Source organism: Equus caballus, chromosome X (assembly GCF_041296265.1).
Source record: "Equus caballus isolate H_3958 breed thoroughbred chromosome X, TB-T2T, whole genome shotgun sequence".
Classification (NCBI taxonomy): Eukaryota; Metazoa; Chordata; class Mammalia; order Perissodactyla; family Equidae; genus Equus; species Equus caballus.
The window spans coordinates 13,789,163-13,816,156 of NC_091715.1; the positions used below are offsets into that span (position 1 = coordinate 13,789,163).

Here is a 26,994-nt window from a genome sequence, read left to right on the forward strand (position 1 = left end):
AAAAAAAAAAAAAAAAAAAATGAATTGCTATATAAGTCATGGGGAGGTAATGTAATGTGCGGCATGGTGACTATGGTTAATAATACTATATTACATATTTGGAAGTTGCCAAGAGAGTAGATCTTAAAAGTTCTCATCATAAGAAAAAAAATTCTATAACTATGTGTGGTGATGGATGTTAACTAGACTTATTGTGGTGATCATTTTGTAATATATACAAATATCAAATAATTATATTGTACACCTGAAACTAATATAAAGTTGTGTGTCAATTCTACCTCAATTAAAAAAAAATGCGATAGATTTTATGGGCAAGCACATTCCCAGAATGAAAGTCTGAATATTGTAATAACAAGATGCACATAAGCTGTGGAACCTGGAATCAACTCTTTCTACCTCAGTGGTACCACTAGCCCACTCTTAGGACAAGAGGATCTCACATAGTGAGCAGAGGCAAAGCAGACAGAATATTCCCGTCCCCCACCTTGGAATGACGTCATGGCTTTTCTTACTGCTGCACATGAGACAGATGGGAATTTGTACCTTTACTTTCTGTTTTTGCTCCTTCTTTGTAAAAGAAGAGTTGAAACCTCCCTGCAACCATCTAATACCACAGAGAAATAGCACAGAACCACAGCTACCAAACAATGATGCTAAAATCCACAGTTATGTGTCTGTGAAAATATGATACTGTGTTTACAATTTCCCTATTTTGTGGAGTAATTCTGTTCTTCTATTTTAAACATAAATGAGATGTCTTGCTAGTCACAGATAAATGATGATTTTTAATTGGAATGGAAAAATGTTTTTCGAATATCCAGTAACCCTATTCTTAGTGAGAACATGACAGACACATGAACAATTTTGGTGGTTTAAAAACCCATACCAGTAGTGTGTGAGTGTGCGTGTGTACGTTGGGGGGGATGTCTCTGATCTGTGAGGACTTCTCAAAGTTATCCAAAGCTATTCACGGTGGATAACTGGAACCGGGGGTGAAAGGTTTGTTTCACGGAGTTGTTTTTTCCAGGAATGATTTCTCCTCATACTAGGAAACATTAATATTATTGTTAATTCTTTACATTTTTATTATGCATTTTAAATAGTAAATAAAATATGGACACAGTGAAACTAACTCAAACAATGCAAATTGCATGTAATAAAAGTTGTCAACTTCCCATCTCAGTTTTCCAGTCCCTCCCCCTGTTGCCAGCTTCTTATGTATACAGCTAAAGATATTTTTCTATGAAGTTTACACACATATACATTCATATGCACATATGTTGTATGTACATATGTTTTTTATATTCATGTTTGTATATACATACAAAAGCTCCCTTTTTATATAAATGGTATCATATCCACATTTTCCTCACATTTTTCCCCTTTACTTGACAATATATGACAGATTAAAGATGGTTCCAAGTTCTTTACCATTCCTCTCATTGAGATTTGGAGTCTCTTTCTTCCCCTTTGATTCTGGGCCTGCATGTGACTTACTTTGACCAATAAAATGTGCCAGAAGTGACTCTGTAACTTCCAAGGCTGGACCTTACAGGCTTTGCAGCTTTGCCTTGCACACCCTTGGGACACTCCCTTTTGGAATGCAGATGCCATGTTGTGAGAATCCTAAGCCATATTGAGAAGATATTTGAAGTGCTCTGGACAGTAACTCCGGCCAACACCAACAGCCAACCACATGAGTGAGTCATTTTGAATGTTCTAGACTGAGTTGAGCCCTCAGATGACTGTAGCCCCAACAGGAGCTGGGAGCAGAAGAATAGCCCAGCTGAGCGCAGTCAACCCTCAGAATCATGAGAAATAATGAATTTATTTTAAGGCACTAAGTTTTGGGGTAATTATTCCATTTCAATTAAGTATATGGGGCTGGCCTAGTGGCATAGTGGTTAAGTTCATGCACTCTACTTTGGCTGTCCACGGTTCATGGGTTCAGATTCCAGGTGCAGATCTACACACTGCTCATCAAACCATCCTGTGGCAGCGTCCCACATACAAAATAGAGGAAGATGGGCACAGATGTTGGCTCAGCGACAATCTTCCTCAAGCAAAAAGAGGAAGATTGGCATGGATGTTAACTTAGGGCCAATCTTCCTCACCAAAAAAAAAAAGTATATAGATCTGCTTCATTATTTTTGGTAATATTAAAAATAACAGCTAACATATATTTATATGCTTACTATGTGCCAAGCATTGTTCTAAGTGCCTTATGTATATACATTGGTTCATTTAATTCCCACTAGCCCTAAACATTTTTTACAGAGGTATACCACCCCCATCTTACAGATGAGGAACTGAACTATAGAGAAGTCATGTGACTTGCCCAGTGCCCCAAGTGAGTAACCAAAACTATAGGGATTTGAGCTCACATTTTTGACTCCAGATACTTTGATCTTAAGCACTACCCTAGACCACCTCGGTGGCTACTTTGTTTAGCCAGTCCTCTATTGATGGACATTCCAGTCATTTCTAATCTTTTGCTTGTGAAAATAAGGTTACAATGTCTCTCCCTGCATGTGTTTTTATGCATGTGTACAAGAAGAAACCATTCTTTTTAATCAAATGGGAGGATGACTAGATTCAGTTTATTTTGCTGTGTAAGTATCAGAAGAAACATGTTGGCTACAAAATGTCAGGTGCACCCACTCCACTCAGAATAGAGTTCCAGCCCATCTGGCCCTTGGCAGTTGGTGCCGGAAACTTCATCAGGAAACAGGAGGACCTGGAGACCCCAGAGAGAATATTTATTTTCATTTGAGCTCCAAGTAGAACAAGTAATTAACTTTCCTCAGAGTACACTATACCATAATGTCTATTTTTATAGGAATTATCAGATACCTAAAAAGGATATTTGGGAAGTAACCTATGAATCTTGACATGTGGCACATACAATAAATCTGCTGCCACAATCACTGCCAGTTCTGAGGAACCAGAGGCCATATCTATAAGGCACATATGTACATTCTGTAGCTACATGCCTCCTCGGACCTCACTCCAATATAAGCACCTTTGAAAAGGAGGTGGATGGACATAACCTCTTTTCACAACTGCTGGGCTATCTCTACCACCACTGAAGTTAGACTTCTAGCTCTTCAAGCCTGGAGACTGAATGGAGCGCACCTGCTGAGCTGTCAGGAAGGCCACAGACCCAGCACCTGCTGGCTGTGGAAAAGGGGCTAATAAAGCAAGTTTTTGGTATTTGAAAGCTAATGAAATCTTGACTTTATTAAAATATGAAAATGAATGAATACCATGTAGCTCAAAATGATAATGAGATAGTGGCCTAATTATCATGCTTAAAGGATGCTCACTTAAGAGCCCCACTTCTGTTCCTGCATATGGGTTAGTCCCCTGGGACCCAAAGTCTCAGGAGAAAAATATGGCAAGAAAGCTTGCCTTTGTCTTCAGGACAGCTAGAAGGGGTTTTAGAGGATCTTGTTCAGTGCCTTCACTGCATACAGAAGTAAACTGAGTTTCAGGGAGGACGAGTGATCTGCCGAGGGTACTCATGGTACCCTTACCAAAATAATACATGTAACAAACTATTCCAAACCTCAGTGCCTTAAAATAGTCACTCGTCTCTGGCTAGGGACTGCTCAATTTAGGTTGGGCTAGGCTCCAAGGTGCAGGTTGAATTCAGGTCTTCTCCATGTGTCTCTCATCCCCTGGGCCAGCAGGCTAGGCAGAGTTTGTTCTCTTAATGGAGAATGTAAGGTGTACAAGAGAACAAGCCTAATGATTTGAGCATACTTCAAGCCTCTGCTTGCAATATGTCTGCTAACAGCTCATTGGCCAAAGCAAGTCACACGGTCAACTCCAACATTGACAGGACAGAGATATATTCTCTGCCTCTCGTGGTAGGAACTACAAAGACACATGGTAAAGCACACGGATTCATGGAGGAGTGAAGAATCAGAACTATGAAGAAATCTACTACAGTTGGTAAGTGACTGAGTGAGAATTAGAACCCAGGGCCCTTGACTCCTAGCTCATTTCCACAGCTGTGCTTGTAAGTAGCTTTTGTTTCTCTGTCTTAAGAGCTATTTCTTTAAGCTAATGAAAGGTTCATAAAGTTCCAAGAGAAATTGGAGGCAGGTAGTGAGAAAAAGAAAAGATGGTGGTGATGGTGGCAGCAATAGTGGTGAAGCCCAGGAGGACCAGCAATGGCATCCAATATCTACTCCCTTGTGCATAGCACATTCTCCAGTCCACCCTCTAGGTGAGCCACAGCAACCACTGTGGTTGCAGGTCAGATCCTTCTCCATCTTCTTGCATGTAGAGTCCAAGGCAAGTGGCCAACTGTGCATCTATTTCTGGTGGTAGTTCAGCTCTGTGCACAGCAAGCCGGGGTCCCTAACACTGGAGTTATGATCTGTGCAGACAGTATGGGCTCCAGAGCCATATGGAGCTGAGTCACCATTGCCTAGTTGTATGACCTAGGACAAGCCACTTTGTCTCTCTGAGCCCTAGGTTCCTTCCATACATCATCTTCCATGCTCTTTCCTTTTCCAGCTTGATGCAGACAAGCTCAGCAACTTTGAAAGTCATTCTAAGGAGACATAAAGAAGGTTGCATTCCTGAATTTCTGCTTGAATATTCAATTTTTGCTTTATATGTGCAAGTATTCTATTGTATGTGAGCCATGATGCCCATTCAGTTTTGCTTGTTACAGCAGCTAGCATTACGTGAACTAATACAGTCTTATTATTTTCCCCATTGTACTGATGAGGAAGCTGTGGCTTAGAGAGGTTAAGTAACTTGCCCAACATCACACAGCTATTAAGTGGTGGCTCTCAGTTATGCATCCGAATAGCCTGGCTCCAGTCCCTGATCTTAAATACCACTCTACTCTGATGCCCGCTAATAATAGTGTCAATCTCGTGGAGAGGTTGTGAAGGCTAAATGAGATAATGTTTATCAAGTCCTCGGCACAATGCCTGCCATACAGAAGCACACAGTAAATATGAGCTGTGGATGCAGCAAGATGTTCCCCTGTAAGGGGTAGCATAATATGATGTTCCCCTTAGGTCTGGGACAGGGAGAAGGACAGAAAAACTCAGAAAAACTTTCAGTGACTGTTTTATGTTGAGAGTATTTTAGATAATACCAACAGCCCTAATATCTTAGCAGTTTGCCAAGGGCTTCTTTCTTAAACACGATTTCATTTTATCTTCACAACCAACCTGTGAGGTGTGCAACGTAGGTCATGTTGCTCCAAACCACGGATGCTGATTCTGAGGCCCAGGGGAGATTGGGGTGGTTAGTGTCGGAGCCTGGATTAGGACCAGCGTGTCCCACTTCTCACTCTCAGTTTCTTAGTCCTAAAGGACTTGAAACAGGAAAACAGACTAAGGTGAGCCAACCCTGTTATGGCCTGGACCCATCTGTCTGATAGAAATATGCATGCCACAAATGTGAGTTGCATACGTAATTGTAAATTTTCTAGTAGCCTCAAAGTGGGGAGTAACTAGGTGAAATTAATTGTAACAGTATACTTTATTCAGCCCAAAATATTTTAATTTCAACATATAACTAATATAAAAATAGTAATGAGATCTTTTGCTCTTTTTTTTAAACTAAGTCTTCAAAGTCTGAGTGTGTATTTTACATTATAGCACATCTTAATTTGGACTGGCCACAATTCAAGTGCTCAGTAAGCTACCGTGGCTGGTTGCACAGGTCTAGAACAAATTCTTTGCCTGAAATTGTCTTATAATAAAGCCTTAGAAAGGCTCCCAAGGAAAATTGCAAAACATAGTCTTTACTCTTTCCTCTTTGCGAGTTATATGCCTTTAAATTGGAAAATACTGTCTGAAATAGGGCAGTTTGTTTTCGAAGATTACAAACTTGCTTAGGTTTCAAAGATAGGAAATTTATTCAACATTAGGGAGCCCTTTATGTGGAGTGGTCTCCCTATCTAACCAGACTATTTGCAGAACTCCCACTGGAGAATGACAGCAGGGCAGGATGACCGGAATAAACATCAGTTCAGGTGATTTTAATGAGTAATGCAGATGAGAGAGAAACAGACAAATGTGCTAGAAGCGAAACCACTTAGGTCTTTTACTCTTTAATTATTTAGTGTACCTCCACAATCTATCCACCCACGTTTTCTTAACCACTTTTGGGAGAGCACAATTACACATACGTTTTCCATGTGCCGATAAGGGCAGATGGTAATCATTGCTTTTTGATTCAATAAGGCAACCTTAGGAAGGTTGCCCATTATGGAGCTCTGCTTCTCACACTTTCATTTTAAGTATTTGCTGAAATTTGTAGTCCTGGTTTACTGTGTTTAGTATGGATACCAAGAAAACTAAACACCCAGCTTCAAAGCCTTTTTTTGTTGGCCACATGACTTGCAATGGTTTTTATCAGAGTAACAGATCTAAATTCTCCCAAAGCCTGATTTGGAAATCTTAGAATATGTTTTTACCACCATGCCTCATTCATCCACCATGGTTGAGATTCTCCCTATTTGTGAATTATCCAGGTAACTGAAATGTTCCAATAAGTTCCAATGTATACAAGCATTTTTGAGGGAACTCTTTCTAAAATACGGCCTGCATCCTCCCATTTTCTTAAACAGATTATTGAGAGCATATTTAATTCTTCCTTCATGACTTACGGTCATGGTTTCCATCCATTTGGGCATGTATTTTTATTGAGATCATTGAGTCATATAGTGTTCTTAGCACAGATAATTATTTCAACGTGGTAAGATTTTATTCTACATAAGCATTTTGAAAGCACTTTAATGCCTCCAGTCACCTCGTGAGGTAGGTGTATCCCATTTTACAGATAAGAAAACTGAGACTCAGAGAAGTGAAAAGACTCGTCCATCAAGTCCCTGGCTATCAGATTTCTCCATAGCTCTAGACAAAGCTGCATTAACTCTGGTAGTTCTTTTTGTCCTTTCCATAGCTCAGGCTCCTGCTTTTTGCTGTAATTTGTATATATTATTGCTCCAAAGCTCCTGATTTATTTTGTACCTAATTACCTGAGAGAAGGCTTGAGGATATGTCCTCCTCTTCTAGAACCCTGTGACAGCTTTTTGCTGCTTGAAGGACATTTTCACACAGTTGTAGGTTCGGAGTTCTGTTCTAGACAAGCAAAGTTATGAAAAGTCAGATCACTGGCAAGTGGCCTTAAACTCCGTCTCTTCTCAGAGACTCTTTTGGCCTGAACGGCATATTGCAAGAAGCTTGACCAGAGAGAAGTTAATGACTGACAAGGTGGCAAATAAATGGGTTAGAGCTGGTAGGGTCTGCCCCCACACGCAGTGGCTCAGGCACCCCCAGTGCAATGACAAAGCCACAAGAGGCAGAGCCTACTGCCTTTTGGCCACTGAGCCCTAGACTGAAGTATGCTAGGAGTAACCGTAGGCTTCAGCCAGCATCAAACTCATATCTGTAAGCATCAAACTTCCCTGGCTGGACACTACTGATCACAGGAACGAGGAAGAACGTGGCTTGTCGGAATACTGTATTTCAGCGAATCTTAGATGCCATCGACTATAAGATACACTGTTATTTTATGTACCACCAAGAAATAAAAACACTGCCAACTACACAATGACACAATACTTTCTGACCACCTACAATTTTTACTTTATGTTTATCGAATGACTCATTTTGACTCAATTGATGTGGATTTTTTTTCATACACTACTCTGGAATATACATTAAAAGGTTCAAGCCTGAGGCCTTTGAATCAATTTTCAACTCAAAATCAGAGATAGCCATGCCTTTTCACACAGCATCATCCCTTGTGTCATGAAAACAGTTGATGACACAGCCTTTTATGGAACTGCTCCACTGTGGTCTCTGGGGTTTTCTTCCAAGCTGCTGATGTGCATTCTGCAAGTTTTGATGTTTGTGTGCTTTCCAGATTTTTACCTGGAGGAAGCACAGAAGGTTTTCAGTCCAAATTTGCGTGGGGGCAGGCAATGCCCATTGCCTCACTGACAACAATAAGGCATCATCGACCAGATGCATCTCAATTTCAGAGATGTTAAAATCTGAACAAAGTATCTCCTGGAATTGAGGCATTCAGTAAGTCTGGAATATTTAGATCTCTATAGGCTTGTCAAAATTTCATTAGAGGTATTTTTTTGCCTTTTAAAAATGGTAACTAGGTTTGATTGGATGTGTTCTCATGAAGTGTCAGTTGTTTTGTTTTTACCTCGTTGAGAGCATCTGGAAGCAAACTTGAGAAACATGTTTTCTCTTGAGAGCAATGAGAAACATGGTTAAAACGTAGGGGGAGAGTTGCCCCCTAAATTGCTAAGTAAATACCCCCACTCTGTGATATATATCACACGGCATTTCAATCTAATTTTATTCTGGTCAGTAAATATTGCTCTCTCATTTCACCAGGACTCAGCAACACTCTCCATATTTCTGAGAGGTGGTGAAAGAAGAAACTATTTTTAAATAGCCTTTTAAAAAAATAGTCTGTATATTTTCACAAAGTGTTTTCTAAGAACCCAAACTTTGAGATCCCAATATAAAACTATGGTAACAATGAAAGGTTCAGAGGGGAAGGCTCGGAACACACAGGAAAATTTTCTCCAGTTGAAATTCCATAAAAATTTGTCACTGACCCTGTCACTGTGCATCTGACACCCAACCTTAGCTAGGAACAAACTATTTTCAAGTATCAGGAGCCAGGCACCCAATAAATCTCAAATTTAGTTTGGGCTTGTCATTAAACTTTCAAATGATCAGGTTTCTCTCATGGACATACATGCTTCATCTTCTGGAGAGAACAAATCAAAAGCCTGAGATGGGTAAGAGAGGACAAGGAAACTAAAGGATCAAATGGAAACTGAGAATATGCCCTCACCCTACTGAAAAGGAGCCTGTGCTAGGGGGCTGTCAAATGGGACAGCTGATTTAAAGGGATCCGAAAGACTTTAAAGCAAACTCAGAACAGATTTTCCCCAGGGCACACATGGTTAATCTTCACCTAGGGATGCAAACCAGGGCAAGGTAGACACGAGCAGCAGCCTGGCCTTTGAAGTGCTGCGGAGGCCAGTATATTACAGTCAGAAGCGCACACCCCTTCCTTCAGGTGCCGATTGGAGTTTATTAGCTGTGATTTTTATGAGATACTGAAAGAAGCTGAAATACTGCTGCGTAGCCACAGAAATGTGTAGTGTGGGAGCCAAGAGTCATTACCAGTTGTTGAGAAGTTGACAATGGGGGCTTCCTGAGAGATTCTTGCAGTCTGTGTAGAACAGTAACATGGAAGTCATTTTTTTCTCTTTAAACTACAAAGCTTTGCCCTTATAAATCATGAATTATTGCCTGCGATATTGCACATTATCCCTCTCTAGTAGGTCTGCAGCTTCCAAAATACCTTCAGGACCTCTTGGGGAGAAGGTAGCATCTAAAGAGGTGTTTTCTGGGGGCGCATTTTGTGCTCTCTGTGAAAAGAAGGAAGCAGGAGTTCCACGACAAAGAAGTTTAATTTTGTCCCGTATGCCTTGGACTGAATTTCTAAGGGAGATAAGCCACTTCCAGTCTTGGAAGGTTTGGAGCACGTGGATTGATTTTTCTTCTATTCCGCTTTCTCAGTGAGGGCATTCACGTTTCAAGCCACGTGACAAAGCAGGTCTTTGGATACCCTTGCTAAGCAATATTAGGAACAGCCTGGGTATAGTGCACAATGGTTGTATTATGCCCGTTGTCTCTAACACAAACCTTGAATTAACTTCCTCAGGAAAGGAAAGTATGGTTTTTGGGGTAAAACAAACCCAGATTTGAATGTTGTCTCCACCTCACAGGGACTATAACATTGCAATCGATTTTCGTATAAGGCTGTATCAGCTAGCTATTACTCAATAACAAACCACCCTAAAACTCAAGGGCTTAAAACAACAATCATTTACAATCACTCAGGCATCTGCAGATTGACTGGGGTTTGACTTATCCAGCTAGGCCTGCTTCAGGCCGCAGTGGCTGGGAGGATCTCCTTCTCACTGCAGGTCTACGGGTTGCCTGAGGTGGCTCCGCTTCACGTGTCCATCATCCTCCTTTAACCAGCAGGCTGGCCAGGGTGTGTTTTTCCCAGCTCAATGGAAAAGGTGCAAGAGAACAAGTGTAAACCCATGAGGCCTCGTAAGACCTAGGCTCAGAACTGACTCAGACCACTCCTGACATTCTATTGGCCAAAGCAAGTCACATGTCTAAGTCCAAAGTTAAGGGGCCTTTACAAGAATTGCAAAATCACATGAAAAAAGATGCGGATACAAAGGGAAGGTGAAGAATTGGGACCGAGATAGGAAGCTAGGAATCTACCCTAAACGCCAACCCTCCACCTATTACTCCTCTTTTTCAGAATTATCCTCGCTATTTTTCCACATAAAATTTAAAATAATTGCATTAAATTATCAATAATTTCCCATGGGAATTTTGATTGGGGTTATGTTAAAGTTATTAATTCATTTGGGTAGAACTAATATTTTTATAATATTGTCTTCCCATCCAAAAACATTGTATGTCTCTATCATTTAGGCAGGTCTTATTTTTATGTCCCGATGGCCTAGTGGTTAAGTTTGGCACACTCTGCTTCAGCTGCCTGGATTTGGTCCCTGGGTGCGGACCTACGCCACTTGTTGAGGGCTATGCTGTGGTGCTGACCCACATGCAAAATAGAGGAAGATTGGCACAGATGTTAGCTTAGGGCGTATCTTCCTCAACCAAAAAATGGAAGATTGGCAGTAGATGTTAGCTTGGGGCCAAACTTCCTCAGAAAAAAAAAAGAATATTTCCAGGTATTAAGCAGAGCGAACTTAAGTTCCTTTCTGGCCACAGAGCATTAGTTTCTGGCCATTGAGTTTTTAGTATTACCACTACAAAGTGTTTAAAACTCATCTCTTCTCATGACCATTCTAGATGATGGAACTTTAAGTTTCTTCTCCTTGAAATACCTACCTTGAAAGAATATAGTAAGAAATAGAGCTTATGTAAATAAAGTACCCAACATACAGGAGGCATTCACCAATTGCTGAAAATGTGGCACAGTAACTGAATCCAAATATACATAGGTATCATCCAGGAATTTCAGTGGCAGGGATTTATACCTTATAGAGATTTATACCTTATAAGCCCGGATAAAAAAAATGTGGATTCTTTCAGATAGTGTGAAAAGAAAAATAGATTTGCAATGAAGTATATCAACCAGGACTCTGCCAAAAGTTTGCCACCTTTTCAAATTCATTTGACTTGGGTTAATTCTTTTCTTCTCCAAAAATTCCACATAAAATAAAATATCCGTATGCATATTGCAGACCTTACCACGTAATGACAAGATGGTCTTACAATTCTTCCAAATAGTTGAAGGTCTTAGATAATGTGATTTGCTCCAAAGAGACTAACAGGACACATGGGGATGATCATGCCACCATGAGTGGAGGTCTGCGTGGGAAACAGTCAAGGGAGTTTCATTGCAGTTTGCCTCAAGTGATCTAGGAAGTATGGCACTGTTTTATAATGCACGTGCCCCTGCCTACCCCATTTCCACAGTACCTTCCACTTTGCCTGTGTTTACCTAGAGGAAAACCAGGCCAGCATCTAACTGGCTGCCAAACAGATAGAACGGTCACAAGAATGGATGAGTTTTCCGTTGTCACAGTTGGCTGGACAGTTAGGCATCATGCTGGCACTGCTTATATCTAAATCAGCACTGTCCAAAAAAATATATAGTGTGAGCCACATAGATAATTTAAAATTTTCTAATAACCACATTAGAAAAGGTAAAAAGGAACAAGCAAAAATAATCTTAATAACATAACATTTAACCCAACATATCTAAAAGATCATTTCAACATGAAATCAATATTAATAGGTTATTAATGAGATATTTTACATTCTTTTTTTTGTACTATGTCTTGAAATACAGCATGTTTTGGCCTTACAGCACATCTCAGCTCGAACTAGCCACATTTCAAGTGCTCCATAGCCACACATGGCCATGGCCGCCACATTTGACGGAACACCACTAAGTTGACCATTCTCGTATAGAGCAAGGTGGCAGACAGCATTCCTCCAGCCTCCTGGCGCTCACATTCTATACCAAGGCAAACAAAAGTACCAATTCATTCTTTGGGACACATAGCTACTATCTTTTTGTTTGGATAGCGGGGAAAAAACTAGTTTTCTCAAATGGAAAGAATACTATTCCAACATGTTTTAGGGTTTTTCATTCTTGCGATGGATTTTTTCCCCCAATTAGGAAAATTTGAAAAAAATCTAGGGGACAAAATGAATGTAACACATTTTCAACCTACTTAGACGCCCTCATATGTCTGAAATATCTCAACTATTTCCATGACAACAGACACTATAGTGACATCCACTTTTTGACAGGAAGTGAATTTATAAACCCTGGATTTATTATCTATGTATCATTTTTTAGAAATGCATCAGAATGAGACAGGCATACCACACTTTTATGAAATAATTCACATAGTTGGCTGTCAGTAGAATCGGGAACTTTGTAAAATACCATGCTTTATATTCATAACACTATCGTCCCACTAACTGTTCCTCACACACAGTTGGATTTTGACAAATGAATAGCAGATATCTGTCACAAATCACATGTCATTTCTCACCTTTGCATTTTAGTGGCTTTACTGAATTACTTGTGTTTGGGAGCAGGCAACATAAGTTGCACAGAATTAAACCAGTCAGGAAAGCACCCTGATCAGATAGCCACTTGCAGGCCTGCCATGTACTGTTGTAGAGGTTGTTTACCACTGAAGGGTGAGTGCTTGGTTAAAGGAGCAAACAGGGTCTGAAATCCAACTCCATGGCCTGCACACCAGGCCATGTACCCTGATACAGGCTGTTCTATGCAGAGCAAGGCATGCCTTTTAAATTCACACAGAGATGGCTTATGGGCTGGGAGCAGTTCTGGCCACCCACCCTTAGTGATCTGTTTGGTAAATATAGCGAGTAAAGCACAGAGAGGTGAGAAAAATCCAGGTTACTTCCTGCAAAGAAAAACAAACGAAAATGCTTTTCCTATAAATATTTTGGGATATAAGTAAGGAATTGGTTCAAATGAAGGCAAAACAGCATTAAAATAAGAATCCATGAGCTTTAAGATGGACCAGTCACCCCATAACGCAGAACTCCTCTCTATGGCATCTGTGCACTCTTGTTCGCACAGACTGATGGACTCAGCCAGTGTTGTGGAGCTCGATGGGGAAAGAAGCCCCATCTCATGTTTCTGTTTCCCCTTGCCCAGAATGTCAGCTCCCAGGACCTTGTCTATATGGGTCACTTTGAAATCACAGCAGGCACATAGTAGGGCTGGGTAAACATATGGCAACCAACCAGGCTCTCGCTTCTTTCTGAAGCAGCCTGTGCTCTTCCCAGACAGCACTAAGCATTCACATGGTCAAGATTTTAAGGTGTGATAATTGTCTTGTGGTAATTTTTTAAAAGAATCCTTCTCTCTTAGAGACACATACTGAAACATTTATCATTTATAGATGAAGTGATATGATGTCTTTGATTGCTTCAAAATAATTCAGGAGGGGACTAGCTGGGGATAGGGATAAAGCAAGATTGGCCATGAGTTAAAAACTGCTGAAGCTTGGTGATGGGGACATCAGAGTTCATTACACTCTTCTCTCTACTCTTGTATACGCTTGGAAAAAAGAAGAATAAAAGAACTTACTATTCATTCAGTAAACATGTATTGACCACCTAGTATCTACAAGGCGCTAGAGATTTAGTGGCGAACATGATAGACAAGTTTTCTGCCCACATGGAACTTATATATGGATGGAGTCAGATAATAGATAGATAGGTGGATGGATAGATAGTTACAGCTTATGATTAGGGCCAAGACTAAAATACGTGGGTGCCATGACAGAAAATAAGTGACAAATGGTGGGTATTACTTAGAGTGAACGGTCAGGGAAGGCTTCCACCTGAAGGTGGCATTGAAGCTGAGCCCAGAAGGATAGCAAGGAGCTAACTAGGCAAGAGGTAAAGAAAGGGCCTTCCGGGTGAAGGGAAAGTGCAAAAGTGCCCATGTTTTGGGCGCTCTTAGAAAAGCGAACATGCCTAGAACCAAGCAAGATAGGAAAAAATGGCGTGAGATGTGACTGGAGCTGCAAACGGGGGCCAGATCCTGTAGGGCCTTGTGGGCCATGGTCAGGAGAGGGGCTTTATTCAAATTTTCAGAAAATCCCTCTGCATATCCAGTTCAAAATGGCATCCCTGTAATGTGTGGCCATGTGACTTGCTTTGCTTGATAGAACATGTGCAGAAGGGGTATGTATCATTTCTGGGGTAGAAGCTTTACGGGCAAGTACACGCTTTGCCGTATTCTCTTTTTCCTCTGCTACAGTGACTTGCAATGTTCTACATGGCGACTGTCCCTTTAGCTGGGTCCAATGATGACAAGAAACAAAGCCTCAATTGACCCCTGATGGACGCACAGCATAAACAAGAAATAAACTTTTGTTACTTTAAGCCACCGACACTTTGAGGGATGTTTGTTCTTACAGCATAACCTCTCCTATCCTGATTAATACAGTGGATTAACTAAAGCTAATCAAGACTTTTTACCACAGAACTCTTCTGAGCCTTTTTTTTTTTAAAGATTTTATTTTTTCTCTCCAAAGCCCCCGGTACATAGTTGTATATTCTTTGTTGTGGGTCCTTCCAGTTGTGGCATGTGGGATGCCGCCCCAGCGTGGCCCGATGAGCAGTGCCATGTCCGCGCCCAGGATCCGAACCAATGAAACACTGGGCCGCCTGCAGCAGAGCGCGCGAACTTAACCACTCGGCCACGGGACCAGCCCCTTTTCTGAGCCTTTAACCAACTAAAAGACATTGTAAATCTCCAGGAGAGTATGTAGTATTTTCCAAACTAATTTGACCACAAAAACCTTTTTGAAGAGAATTTTGTGAGACACTCAAGTGAATGCTAAGGTTGAATTTGAGGGTGGCTTTTTATCCCTGTTGGCTAATTTTGAAATTTTGATCAACAAAAGTTCTTCAGAATTTTTATACAAACTGCTGTTAAGCCAAGTCTCCCCCATCCTTTATTTCTGCAAATGATTGTTTTAGACCTGAAAGCAGAATTTCACATTCATTCCTGTGAAACATTTTAGTCCACTGTTCCAACACGCTGGAATCCGAATGCTGCTACTCATCCCGGACATCCCTTCACTTGAAGGCTCTAGTCTGAGGAGAGCTGGTTGCCTCCAGAAAGACTTCCAGAGGGGACTTCATGTAATCAGGCCCCTTGCCTTTTTGCTCTATGCAGCAATAATGATTTGATCTTGCCTTGGGATTTCTGATCTACATCAGGCATTTTCTTGAGGCACCTGTTCAACTAATCCCCAAACACCCTCTCCAGCCGGCTCCTCCCTGGCAGCTGCTGATTGGTGCCTCCCAGTCTCAGCTCCACCACTCTCCCTGTTTTGTTGGGATCTTCTCCTGGATTCCACTGCAATGCTTCTGTCCAACCCTACATCCCATGAAAGACACTTTTAGTAAAGCCCTTGTCACTCAGGGCTTTTGGTAGGCAATTCACTAGTGACAGCCTTTGGATCCAATTCATCCAAAGAAATGGATTATGGACGCCCAAACATCATCTTGCAGCTGTAGCCACAGCCTCCCAGCTGATACCTGTTGGTTGCACCTACATGCCTCTGGTTCCTGAGATCATTCACAGTCTCAGGTCAGGTGTGGAACTGATATGCATGCCTTCTACATTTTCAGCCAAAACATTAAAGCAGACGAGCCCCCAGTGGCTGGCCCTTTGGCTCCACACTGGTGACTTCTCGGGGGGTTGATATTTCTTGACTACACAATGGCTATCTTATAGGGTAACAAGGATTTGTCCTACCTAGTATGGAATTTTTATTTAGAAACATTTATATTGTGCACATTTAAATAGCTAGGTTCAATTCAAGATACATTCATTTAATTGCACATAATAATAGGAAAGAATTTTGTATTTATTTTCTACAGATTTTGATTGAAAAAGTCACTTAGAAATTTAAAAAATACACAAAACATGAAATCCTAATGTTTCAGTCTTTTCAAAAACTTGCTCTAAAATTTATTGTCTATCCCCGTTGAATATATAAACGAGTGGGTAAAATATTAGAATCATTTTATTTTCCTTTATGATTTATAACTTTCCCCCACAGGGGAAAAAGTATCAAAGAAATTAATATACTAAGAGTGACCTGACAAGTCATTCAAAACATGCTGATTGAAAAAATGAATAAAGAAATGAGATCTTTAATATTTAAAGTAGAATGTTTAGAGTGAGATTTAAATATATTTTTTAAATATTTAAAGTGAGATTTGAGTGAATTCTCAGCTAAGAGTGCTAAAAGATTAACGGGAGTGAGACAAAATATAATTATGAGGTCTGATAATGAGGTGATTACAGTTAAGAAAAAACACTATATTATTTTTGAATTCAGAAGGGAAGAAATAAGATGATTACCGAATAGGATTGCTGAAAAGCAAGAGTGAAAGGAGATGCAAATGGTGCTTCCTAAATATTTGTTTCCTAAGGAAATGCACGAGGAAGAGAGAGACAGGCTGACAGACTATTAACATGTTCAGTAAATACGGCAAAGGTAGCTCTTGATTGCTTTATATTGCCAATCATGTTTAATAGGGCTTCATAATGTGATCTCAGTGAGGTCATTTTTGGCTGAGTTGGAAAATGCTAATGCCTGTCAGAATATTAAAAGATGAGTAAGGATTTACTGGCCTGTTGAGAGAGATCGTGACTGAATTTGATGCTGAAATGCATATTTAAGTCCATTGGGAAAGTCAGACAAGACAGAGAGAATTTTGCAAGAGAAAGGCATCAAGGGATTGTCCGTATTTTAATTCCTCTACAGCACTCAAGCGTCAATAACATAGCTCTGTCACTTGTCTCATTTGCCGGGATGACTTTAGGTGAATTGGGAGAGAAGCTAGGGATTATGGAAATGCCAAATTCTTGAATAGGAAGCTATATTCCTACTAGATTACATTAGATTCCAACTAGAAATTCCTCAACCTTTCGTTTTTGATCAGGAGTCGGCAAACTTTTTCTGCAAAGGCCTTGTGTACTAGGCAGAATAATGGCCCACAAAGATGTCCATATCCTAATCCCCAGACCCTGTGAATATGTTACCCTTCATGGTAGAAAGGCCTTCACAGAAGTGATTAAGGATCTTGAGAGAGGGAGCTTATCCTGGACTGAACAGGCCCAATCTAATCACATGGGTCCTTAAAACCAGAAGAGCTTTCCCAGCAGTGGCCAGAAAGAGTTGTGACTATGGGAGAAAGGCACAGAGAGATGCAACATTGCTGGCTTTAAAGATGGAGGAAAGGGGGTCTATGAGCCAAGGAATTCAAGCAGCCTCTAGAAACTGGAAGAGGCAAGGAAACAGATTTTCCCCTAGAGCTGCCAGAAAAGCATGCCAGCCCTGCAGACACCTTGATTTTAGCCCAGTGAGACCTTGTCAAACTTCTGACCTACAGAACTGTAAGATAATAAATTTGTGTTGTTTTAAGTCACTATATTAGTGGTCATTTGTTATGGCAGCAATAGCCAGATGGTAAATATTTTGGGCTTTGTGGGCCACACAGTCTCTGCCACAATCATTCAACTCTGCCATTGTAGCACAAAAGCAGCCATAGGCAATATGTAAATGAATGGGTGTGGCTGTGTATTAATAAAACTTTATTTATAAAAACAGATTGTAGGGCTTTAGTTTGCTAGGCTCTGTTCTACACGTCTAGGAGACATCAGCAGTCATCTTCCTGCATCCTACAGGTCATAGCAGAAACCTTGCTTACAAAATGTAGGGTGTACGCCTACCCAAAAGCAGAGCAAAATGTTTGATGCAAGGCCTAAAAAATGAAGTGATCTTTTAAAAGAAGTTTAAAAATAAAATTCAAAAACAGTATCTGTTTAACTCATAGATTTTCTCATTATTTTCACTGTAACACAATCTAAGTCAACTAAGGCTGAAGGTGTACATCCCCATGAGTCAGCAGTTCCAATCCCTATGAGTCAGCAATTCCAATCCTAGGTGTATATCAAGCAGAAATGTGTGCCGCAGAAGCGTGTGTCAAAATGCTCATAATAGCACTGGTCACAGTAGCCCGAAATCATAAAGAACTCACAGATCCATCAAGAGTAGAACAGATAAATTGTATCATATTCATAAACGGAAATAATAGACGCCCAAAATAAATGAACTACAGCTACATGCATCAACATGGATACTCCTCACCAACAAAATTTAACTGAAACAAGTCAGGCACAAAAGAGTACAGGCTATATTATTCTATTTATATGAACCATGTGATCCAACAATTCCACTTCTGGGTATATACCCAAAAGAATTGAAAGCAAGGTGTTGAAGAGATATTTGTATACCCATGTTCATAACAACATTATTCACAATAGCTAAAACGAGAAGCAACCCAAGGGTCCATCAAGAGATGAATGAATTACCAAAATGTGGTATATCCATACAATGGAGTATTATTCAGCCTTAGGAAGGAAATTCTGACACATGCTACAACATGGGTGAACCTTGAGGACATTATACTGAGATAAGCCAGTCACAAAAGACAAATACTGTATGATTCCATTTATATGAGATACTTGGAGTAGTCAAAATCATAAAGACAGAAGGTAGAATGGTGGTTGCCAGGGGCTGGGGGAGGGGAGAATGGGGAGTTATTGTTTAACGGGCATAAGGTTTCAGTTTTACAACATGAAAAGACTTATGGGGATGGATGGTGATGATGGTTGCACAACAGTGTTAATGCCACTGAACTATACACTTAAAAATTAATATGGTGAATTTTATGTTATTTATATTTTACCACAATACAAAAAGAGTACAGACTGTATTATCTTATTTATATAAAGTTCAAAACCAGACAAAACTAAGCTAGAATGTTTAAAGTTGCATATAGAAGAAGCCAAAGTATAAAGACCACGAGGAACTAAATACTAAAAAAATCAGGACAGTGACTTCTTTGTGGGAGAGAAGGGGCTCACCAAGGATGTTTTAGAGTGCTGTAAATGCTCTAGTTCTTGACCTGGGTTGTGGTTGGTGGGTATTTGCTTCACAATAATTTATTAAGCTATACATTATGCTCTTTTCTATGTGTGTGTGTTGTATTTCTCAACTAAAAAGATTTAAAAGAAAAAGATTAAGTTGTACCAGGCAGAAAGTCCAGCCAATGCTACTTGGAGTTATATCATTAGAGAAGATGGTCAGAGCAGGCAGATATGTTACACAATTTGAGTGTTGAACACTTTAAGTGTTAAGTTAGGTTTCTAAGCATATTCACTTCCCACTGTGCTGTGGGGACAAAGGCACTTTCACACATTGCTGGGGGTGGGGGCAAAAAGAGGAATACACAATGGTACAACTCTAATGGAAAGCAAATTGAAAATATCTATCAACATTTCAATATATTTAGCCATTGGCTAAATAATTTCACTTCTGGAATTTATTGTATGGATACACTTTACAGGCATAAAATAACATATATACAAGTCATTCATTGCAGCATTGTTTATAGTAGCAAAAAAGATGGAGACAACTCCATGTAAATCAACAGGGAACTGGGTAAACAAACTCTGAGATAGCCATACAAGGAATACTACGCAGATGTAAAAAAAAGAATGAGTGAGATCTCCCAGTGCAGATCTGGTACTAGCTCCAGACTGTATGCTTAATTGAAAATACCGAGGTAGAGAACCACATATATGCTATCTTTTGTGTAAGAAAGAGAGATATAAGAATTATTTTCATATTTGCTTGCATCATATAAGGGGGTATATGAGAAATTAATGAAAATGGTTACCTCTATGGGGTAAGGAGCAGGTAACAGGAGGATAAGGGAAGGAATGAGAGGGAGACCTCTCAACATATAACTTTTATGTTGTTCTTATTTTCAAATCACGTGAATGTATCACCAAAAAACAAAAGTAAAAGTTAGAGAGCAAAAAAAGGAAAAGATGTTTTCCACCAAGAAGGGTTTAAGATTAATTTCCAATCAACATCATTTGAAAGACAACCTAAAAGGATGAAAAGAAGTTGGTTTGATGGATAACCAAATAAATGTTTTTGTATTGATTTGAGTTTTGTGTTGATTTGGACAACTGGGAATCAGGTTGCCTGGGACAGAAGGAGGGGGACAAATGATATGTACAATCAAGATGAGGATAGAAAACTAAATGAAAAAAGTCTTCAGTTTTGTGTATCCATATTTGGTGCAGGTTGTTGAGAAAATTCTATCGAATTTGATGTTTTTCAAACATGCCCAGTAACTTTAAGAAAAGTTTTTCTTCCTGGGAGATATGCTTACAGCGTTAGTCTAAGAAGCTCCCTGAGAACTCAGCATCCACGACGATAGGAGTCATCAAATGACTGTAAGCATTATTTCAGTCCATTTTCTAATTCAATCTGGACCCCTTTCATCGAAAAGTTGTGTAATTTGCTTTAAAATCAAAAGCATTCCTATATCTTTCCCCTCTTTCTCTAATGCCCCCCAAAGAATCGGAAGAAAACAAAAGCTTTTCAGTGTCCTCTTGATGCTGGACATTCTTGAATTACATAATAAAAAAGAGATATGTTTGCTTTGCAAACGGGATCTTGCTATTCTCTCTACACTCCCCACTTCACTAACTCACAAGTTTCAGGAGTTAAAAAGCACAGTGGGCTTAAGAACAAGAGAGGAAACAGTCAAAAACGGGTTTAGAGGCCTGTGATTGTAGAGTTCTGCTTCCTTTGCTTTTAAATGGTTACTATTGCCTTGCAATATTGGATCCATTAACACTAATTTCATTACTATAAAATCCATTACTAGCCCCTAATCCAGTGAAAGAATTTCTCTCTAAAATTAAGGAAGGAGCTATCATCTTTAAACCACACAGATTAAATCTCCTCTAAGTGAACCATAAAGCATATTACTAGTTACATTAATGTGCTCATCCATTTCTCTTTTGGTGATTTTTGGTAAAGTTTAAGTTATTAGTCTTACTAATTTCAATCATAAAGGGATTTTTGTTGTTGTTGATGGTTTGGATTTTGTTGTTTTACAAAGAATGAGGCCACCAAGGCTTTTTGACTTGTAGACAGAGCATCTACTCAGGTTGAGGGCTTCCTATGCCTTTCTATTAAGAATATTCATATTGTAGAATGGATTTTCCCCTCTCAAAGTGATAAACCCTACTTCTGTCAGGTAATTTTTGTTGGGGTGGCCAAGACAAAAATGATCAGAACTCTTGGCCTGAATTGTACTGATTTTGAGGTCAGTGGGATTAAAATATGCAGAAGACCCCTGTTTTCAAAAGGAAGTTGATTTCTCTATTATATTTCAGTTGACTCATTTCAATGATAAGCACCTCAGTGGGAAGTCCAGTCCCCTGAGTCCAGGGACTCAGGCAGTGGGAAATCAAGGTATCTGTCCTAAGAGAACCATATTCCAGTCTTTGTTCTACAGCTACTCTCTCAAGTTAGTCTAATTCACCTAACAGCCATGTCTGGATCCCTCCCACTTCCTAAATTCCTCATCTTGCATTGACCAATTCAGCAAATTCCCCTACAAAGTGCTTTGAGCTGCTTAGAAGATAATTCCTGTTACGGACTGAATTGCGTCTCCCAAAATTCATATGCTGAAATCCTAACCCCCAGTAGCTCAGAATGTGACTCTTTATTTGAGGATAGGGCATATAAAGAGGTGATTAAGGTAAAATGAAGCCATTAGGGTGGTTTCTAATTCGATATGACTTTTGTCCTTATAAGAAGAGGTAATTAGGACACAAAGCGACACCAGGGATGTGTGTGCACAGAGAAAAGACCATAGGAAGATATAGCAAGAAGGTGGCCAACTCCAAGGCTCAGAAGAACCCAAACCTGCTCACACCTTGATCTTGTTCTTTCAGCCTCCAGAACTGTGAGACAATAGATTTCTATCAGTTAAACCAACCAGTCTGCAGTATTTTGTTACGGCAGCCCTAGCAGACTAATACAATTCCTTTGAGTAGTGCTCTACACAGGGCTCTCCACCCGTCTTCCGGTACCAGTAGATTGTGTTAATGCTTTGAATCATACACTCCTCCATGTACCCATGCTGTTAACCATCTACGTGGCTTTGCAGCTCTACTCATTAGAGGTGGAGTACATGTTCCCATCCATTGATGTTGGTCTTGCCCGTGCAATTTGTTTTGCCAATAGAATGTGGGCAAGAGGGATAGTGTGACAGTTCTGAGCCTAGGCCTTAAGGGATGTCACATGTGTCTGCTTGCTTCTTTTGTAAATCTGTCATCAAAAATGGGAAAACATGCCCCAGGTAGCCCACCGGTCCAAAGAGGATGAGAGACATGACCAGCACTGGAGCCAAACTGTATCAAGAAACCAAGCCTGTGTAGATCTGCACTCTGAAGCAGCATCGTCCAACTGAGCCTAAGCTAGACCAACCAAACCTCACTCAACTTACACATCTGTGAGAATGAGAATAAACATTTATTGTAAGCAAATGAGTGCTGGAGGAGTTTGTTATCCAGCATAAGAGAACCTATAAGAGGATATTATTGTAGTAACAGGCAAATGATACAAACTCCAAGGTCTTAACACCACAGGATACCACGTTAAGAAGATCTGAGTACATAAAATCCTGGTGTAAAAATTACATATGCATATTCACAATAAGGAAAATAATTCATATGCCATAAAGGCCCCTTCAACTGGCAAACCATATTTGTCCATTTACAATATTATTTGATTTCTGCATTGTATAGGGTTGGTTTTTTGTGGATTTTAAAAAGATTTTTATTGAGATAGATGCAGACAAGGTAACAGGATTGGTTTTGTTTGGTTTTGTTTTAGACCCAGATGGGGTAAGGGCCGTTCTGGAGTCAAGAGATCTAAGAAAAGCAGGTGGAGGGAGGAAGCATGTCGGGAATTGATATTCTGATCTGACTTTAAAGATGAGGGAAGGAAGTCCTCTAAACCAGCCCGTGGTGGAAGCGCGCGGTTGCGCTGCATCTGGACGGCCCGCTGTGCGCGCGGTGGTTTGCATTCTAGCAGCCCCTTGGAGACACGCTCCTGCCTCTGACAAAGGGCTGAGACTCCTGTGCCCAGTGTCAGGAGAGTCTCTTTCTATCTCCTGCTCACTCACTGCTCTGTCTGAGTGGCTTTGAACCCGCTCTGTTCTCTCTCTGGACTTGGATCCTTTGTACCAGCAGGAGCCGGCTTCCCCCTTATGTCTCGTCTTTCTGACTCGACTGTCAACATCAAGGGGGGAGCCACGGCTCACATCTCCCACAGAATCGACTTCAGTTCTCCTTATATCAGAGGCCTTCAATAAGTAATGGTTAAATTCATGATTATCTCCCCTCACGTTTGTGCTTTCGTCTCTTATTACTAAGGAGCGTCAGTCTCCTTTATCTTGTACAAGACTCACAACCGTCAAATGCACTTGCCTTTTCCGTGTGGACGGAGGATGTGGACAGAGTGGGTTTGGGGTTGGAGCCGTGTGACTGTCACCTGAGGCTATCAGGGTTTGTCCAAGTCAGTGGAGAGCCCTGTACAAGCCAAGTGAGAAGCCAGCTTGCACGAGACAGAGGAGAGTGCATATTCATCACCAAGAAAGGACCAGAAGCAAAAATTACAGCTGGGAGAGAGATTTGGAGTCAGGGGCAGGACATAATAAGGCAGTGGATCTGGGTTAAGTGGAAAATAGACCCAGATTTGCTTTCGGAGAGGTGAATTATCTTGCTGGGTGGGATGACAGAGCAGCTCTGGCCTGAGTGTGGTTGAGATGCTGGCACATAAAGGACTGAGGATAAGCTAGCTCAGAGATGACCCCACACGACTCGGCCTTCCGACGGGGAAATGATGCTCGAAGAGGTTCTTGGAGAAGAACTGGACACACACACACACACACACACCCCTTTCCACCTGCCAAGTCCTCTTCTCTTTCCAGGGATCAGACTTGCGTTTTTTGTTTTCTTAAAAATTCATTCACAATAGTCAGATTCATTCTCCCAGTAAGAAAGGAAAAATCGGCAAAGTTGCCCTGGAGTAAGGAGCACTGACACTTAAAATATATCCAAAACAATCATAAAAAATAACTGCTGAGACGCTCCAAGGCAGGAGTGTTCATGTTAAAGGGAACAACAATCAGTGGCCCCTAAATATCCCCAGTCACTGAAAACCACAGTCCCCTGTGCCTGGCCCTGTGGCGAGCGCAAGATTCTACCTCTGCAATTGGGGCAGAAGAGCTACTGAAGGCTTTCTCAGCCACCAAACCCACCGGCTGTTGGAAGTGATTACCTCCTCCATAGATACGACCTATCCGACCTGGCTAGCACGCAGTTTGTAAGCAAATGAGAACGTGGCTGTCAATTCCACAAAAGGTCCATGCCACAGATGCGTTGCACGCTCCTGCAACCTTCAGTGTGTGGATGGCCCATCAGATTTGTTTCGATTCACGCACTGCGAGTCTCTCCAACGTAACTAACAAGGTTTCTGTTGCTATAAGTTCAAGGCGTAAAAGGAGTTGACAAGGTCATTCATTTTTGAACAGGACATCAATGTATAATACAGAAGGAACTTCATTTCATTTTTCTTCAGCAGGGAGAATTTCTCAAATTATAGAATTTTGTGAACAGAAGAATTTTATAGAAGAGGAAAAGAGAGCAGGAGTAAAATCTCTCTTGTAGGGTGGCGAGTGGCTTTTATTGCCGTCCTCTGCATTTGAGGCCTCTCTGTGCCAGGTCAGCACCCAATTGCTCACCATCGGCCCCTGCTTACCTCAGCCCCTCCCAGGTGAATCTCTGATGCTCTTCACCCCTGGGATTATCCCTGCCCAATTTCTGAGCCAGACCACCAGTGTGTTGGGTCTGAGATGAAGCTGATTTCTCACATCTAAACTCCTTATGTTCTGAGGCATCACTCAGCCATGGAGCCACAGCGTTCTCCAGCGGTCTTCCCTAGCACCCCCTCCCACATTGGCCCCAGCCCTAGCATTAGGCTTCTGGGTCTGTCTTTCTGCACAGCTCTCACACCCTCCATTGGAAAGGTAGCTCCACCACCTGACTCCACTCTCCAAACTGCCCCCATCAATCTCTGATGTCCACATTGCTGTCTGCATGGGATAGAATTGGTTTCCCATTCACTGATATCTTGCCCTAAAGGGACTGCCCCCAAACTTGACAAAAGAGTTTGCATAAATTGGAGACTGCTACTACCGTCCTGGACTATCTCTTTCACTCCTTCTATCAGTTGGTTCCTTATTAGAGATTTATAGCAGGAATTGGATGTCCAATTACTCGGGTACCGTGTATTGAATAGCCTATCCTTCTTCCATTGAATTGCTTTTATGCCTTTTCAAAAACCAGTTGGCCATACTTGTGTAGGCCTATGTCTGGATTCTTTATTCTGTTCCATTGATCTATTTGTCTATCCTCCTGTCAGTACCAAACTGTCTTGATTCCTGTAGCTGTGTAATAAGTCTTAATATTGATTATATTGATTCCTCTTGTGTTATTCTCCTTTTCCAAACTGTTTTAACAATTCTATGTCCTTTTCCTTTCCATATAAATTTTAGAATAAGCCTTTCTAGGGCTGTAAAAAAATTGCTGGGATTTTTGTAAGAATTACATTAAACCTGTAGATCAATTTGGGAAGAATTGATATCTTTACTATGTTAAGTATTCTGATCCATGAACATGGCGTGTCTTTCCATTTATTTGTCTTCTTTGATTTCTTTCATGAACATTTTGTAATTTTCAGCATACAGATAATACACATGTTTTGTTAGACTTATACTGAAACATTTAATTTTCTTTGGAACAATTGTAAATAGTATAGTGTTTTTAATTTGTTTCCTCATGTTCATTGTTAGTATATAGAAATATAGTTGATTTTATGTGTTGATCTTGTATCCTGTGACTTTGTTGAACTCACTTATTAGTTCTAGGATTTTTTTGTAGATTCTTTGGTATTTTCTATGTAGATGATCATGCCATCTGTAAGTAGGGACAGTTTATTTCTTCCTTCCCAATCTGTATGCCCTTTATTTCTTTTTCTTTTCTTATTGCAGTGGCTAGAACTTCTGTTGCTGTATCAAACAAGAGGGGTGGGAACAGACATCATTACCATATTTCTGATCTTAGGGAGAAAACATTCAGTCTTTCCCCATCAAGTATGATATTAGCTTTGGGTTTTTCATTCCTGCCTTTTAACAGGTTGAGGAAGTTTCCTTCTATTCCTCTTACCACCTTTCAGAGTTTTTCTTTGGTTGCCTCTTGTTCCATGATTTACAGTTGTACTTATCAGGGAAACACAAGGGGAAATGGGTCTACATTATCTTGCCTGGACCAGAAGTGCACCTTGGTTTTTACAACTATATATATTGCATAAATTGAGACTCCCCACTATAAAGGAATGGATGGATGAACAATTTTACTTTCTTGAATTGTGGGAATTTGTGGTGGTAGCTGGCAGGAGGAATTGCTGGTACTCCAATAGCTAGCCAGAGAAGAGGTGTCACATTGAAGTCAGCAATTTTGTCAATATATTAAGGCCCCTTTGTAGGCTAGTTACTGGATTTTGTTTCTAGGTATAGATGATAGGATGAGTAGAAAAATTAACCCATATGTTGTGGGAAAGTTGTCACTAATTCAAACCACCAGCTTATCATTTCTTGAAAATTTGGGAAGTTAAATCAATGAAAGAGGAGCCAAAACTCTAGGATCACAACATTCGCATTATTTTGTGCCATGACCCTAGCAGAATATAACAAGTCATTTTTCTTTAAGTAGCTCAAGGAATATTCGCTAGAAAGTGGGCTTAAATGGAACATGAGAAGAATTTTTTTTTCTTTTAAGACGCTCTCTTGATTTCCCAGCAAGCTTTCAAAAAACACTTTATTTTAAAACAACTGTGCTTATGTG

General features: G+C 40.5%; 1 long non-coding RNA gene across 1 annotated transcript in view; it reads left to right on the forward strand.

Moving 5' to 3' along the window:
- The first annotated feature begins 3,692 nt into the window (after positions 1-3,692).
- The window catches only part of LOC138921961 (uncharacterized), a 29,851-nt gene continuing 6,549 nt past the window's right edge, over positions 3,693-26,994 (forward strand). The window contains exon 1 of the long non-coding RNA XR_011435010.1: positions 3,693-3,957. This is a non-coding gene — a long non-coding RNA (uncharacterized lncRNA). The remainder of the gene's footprint in view (positions 3,958-26,994) is intronic.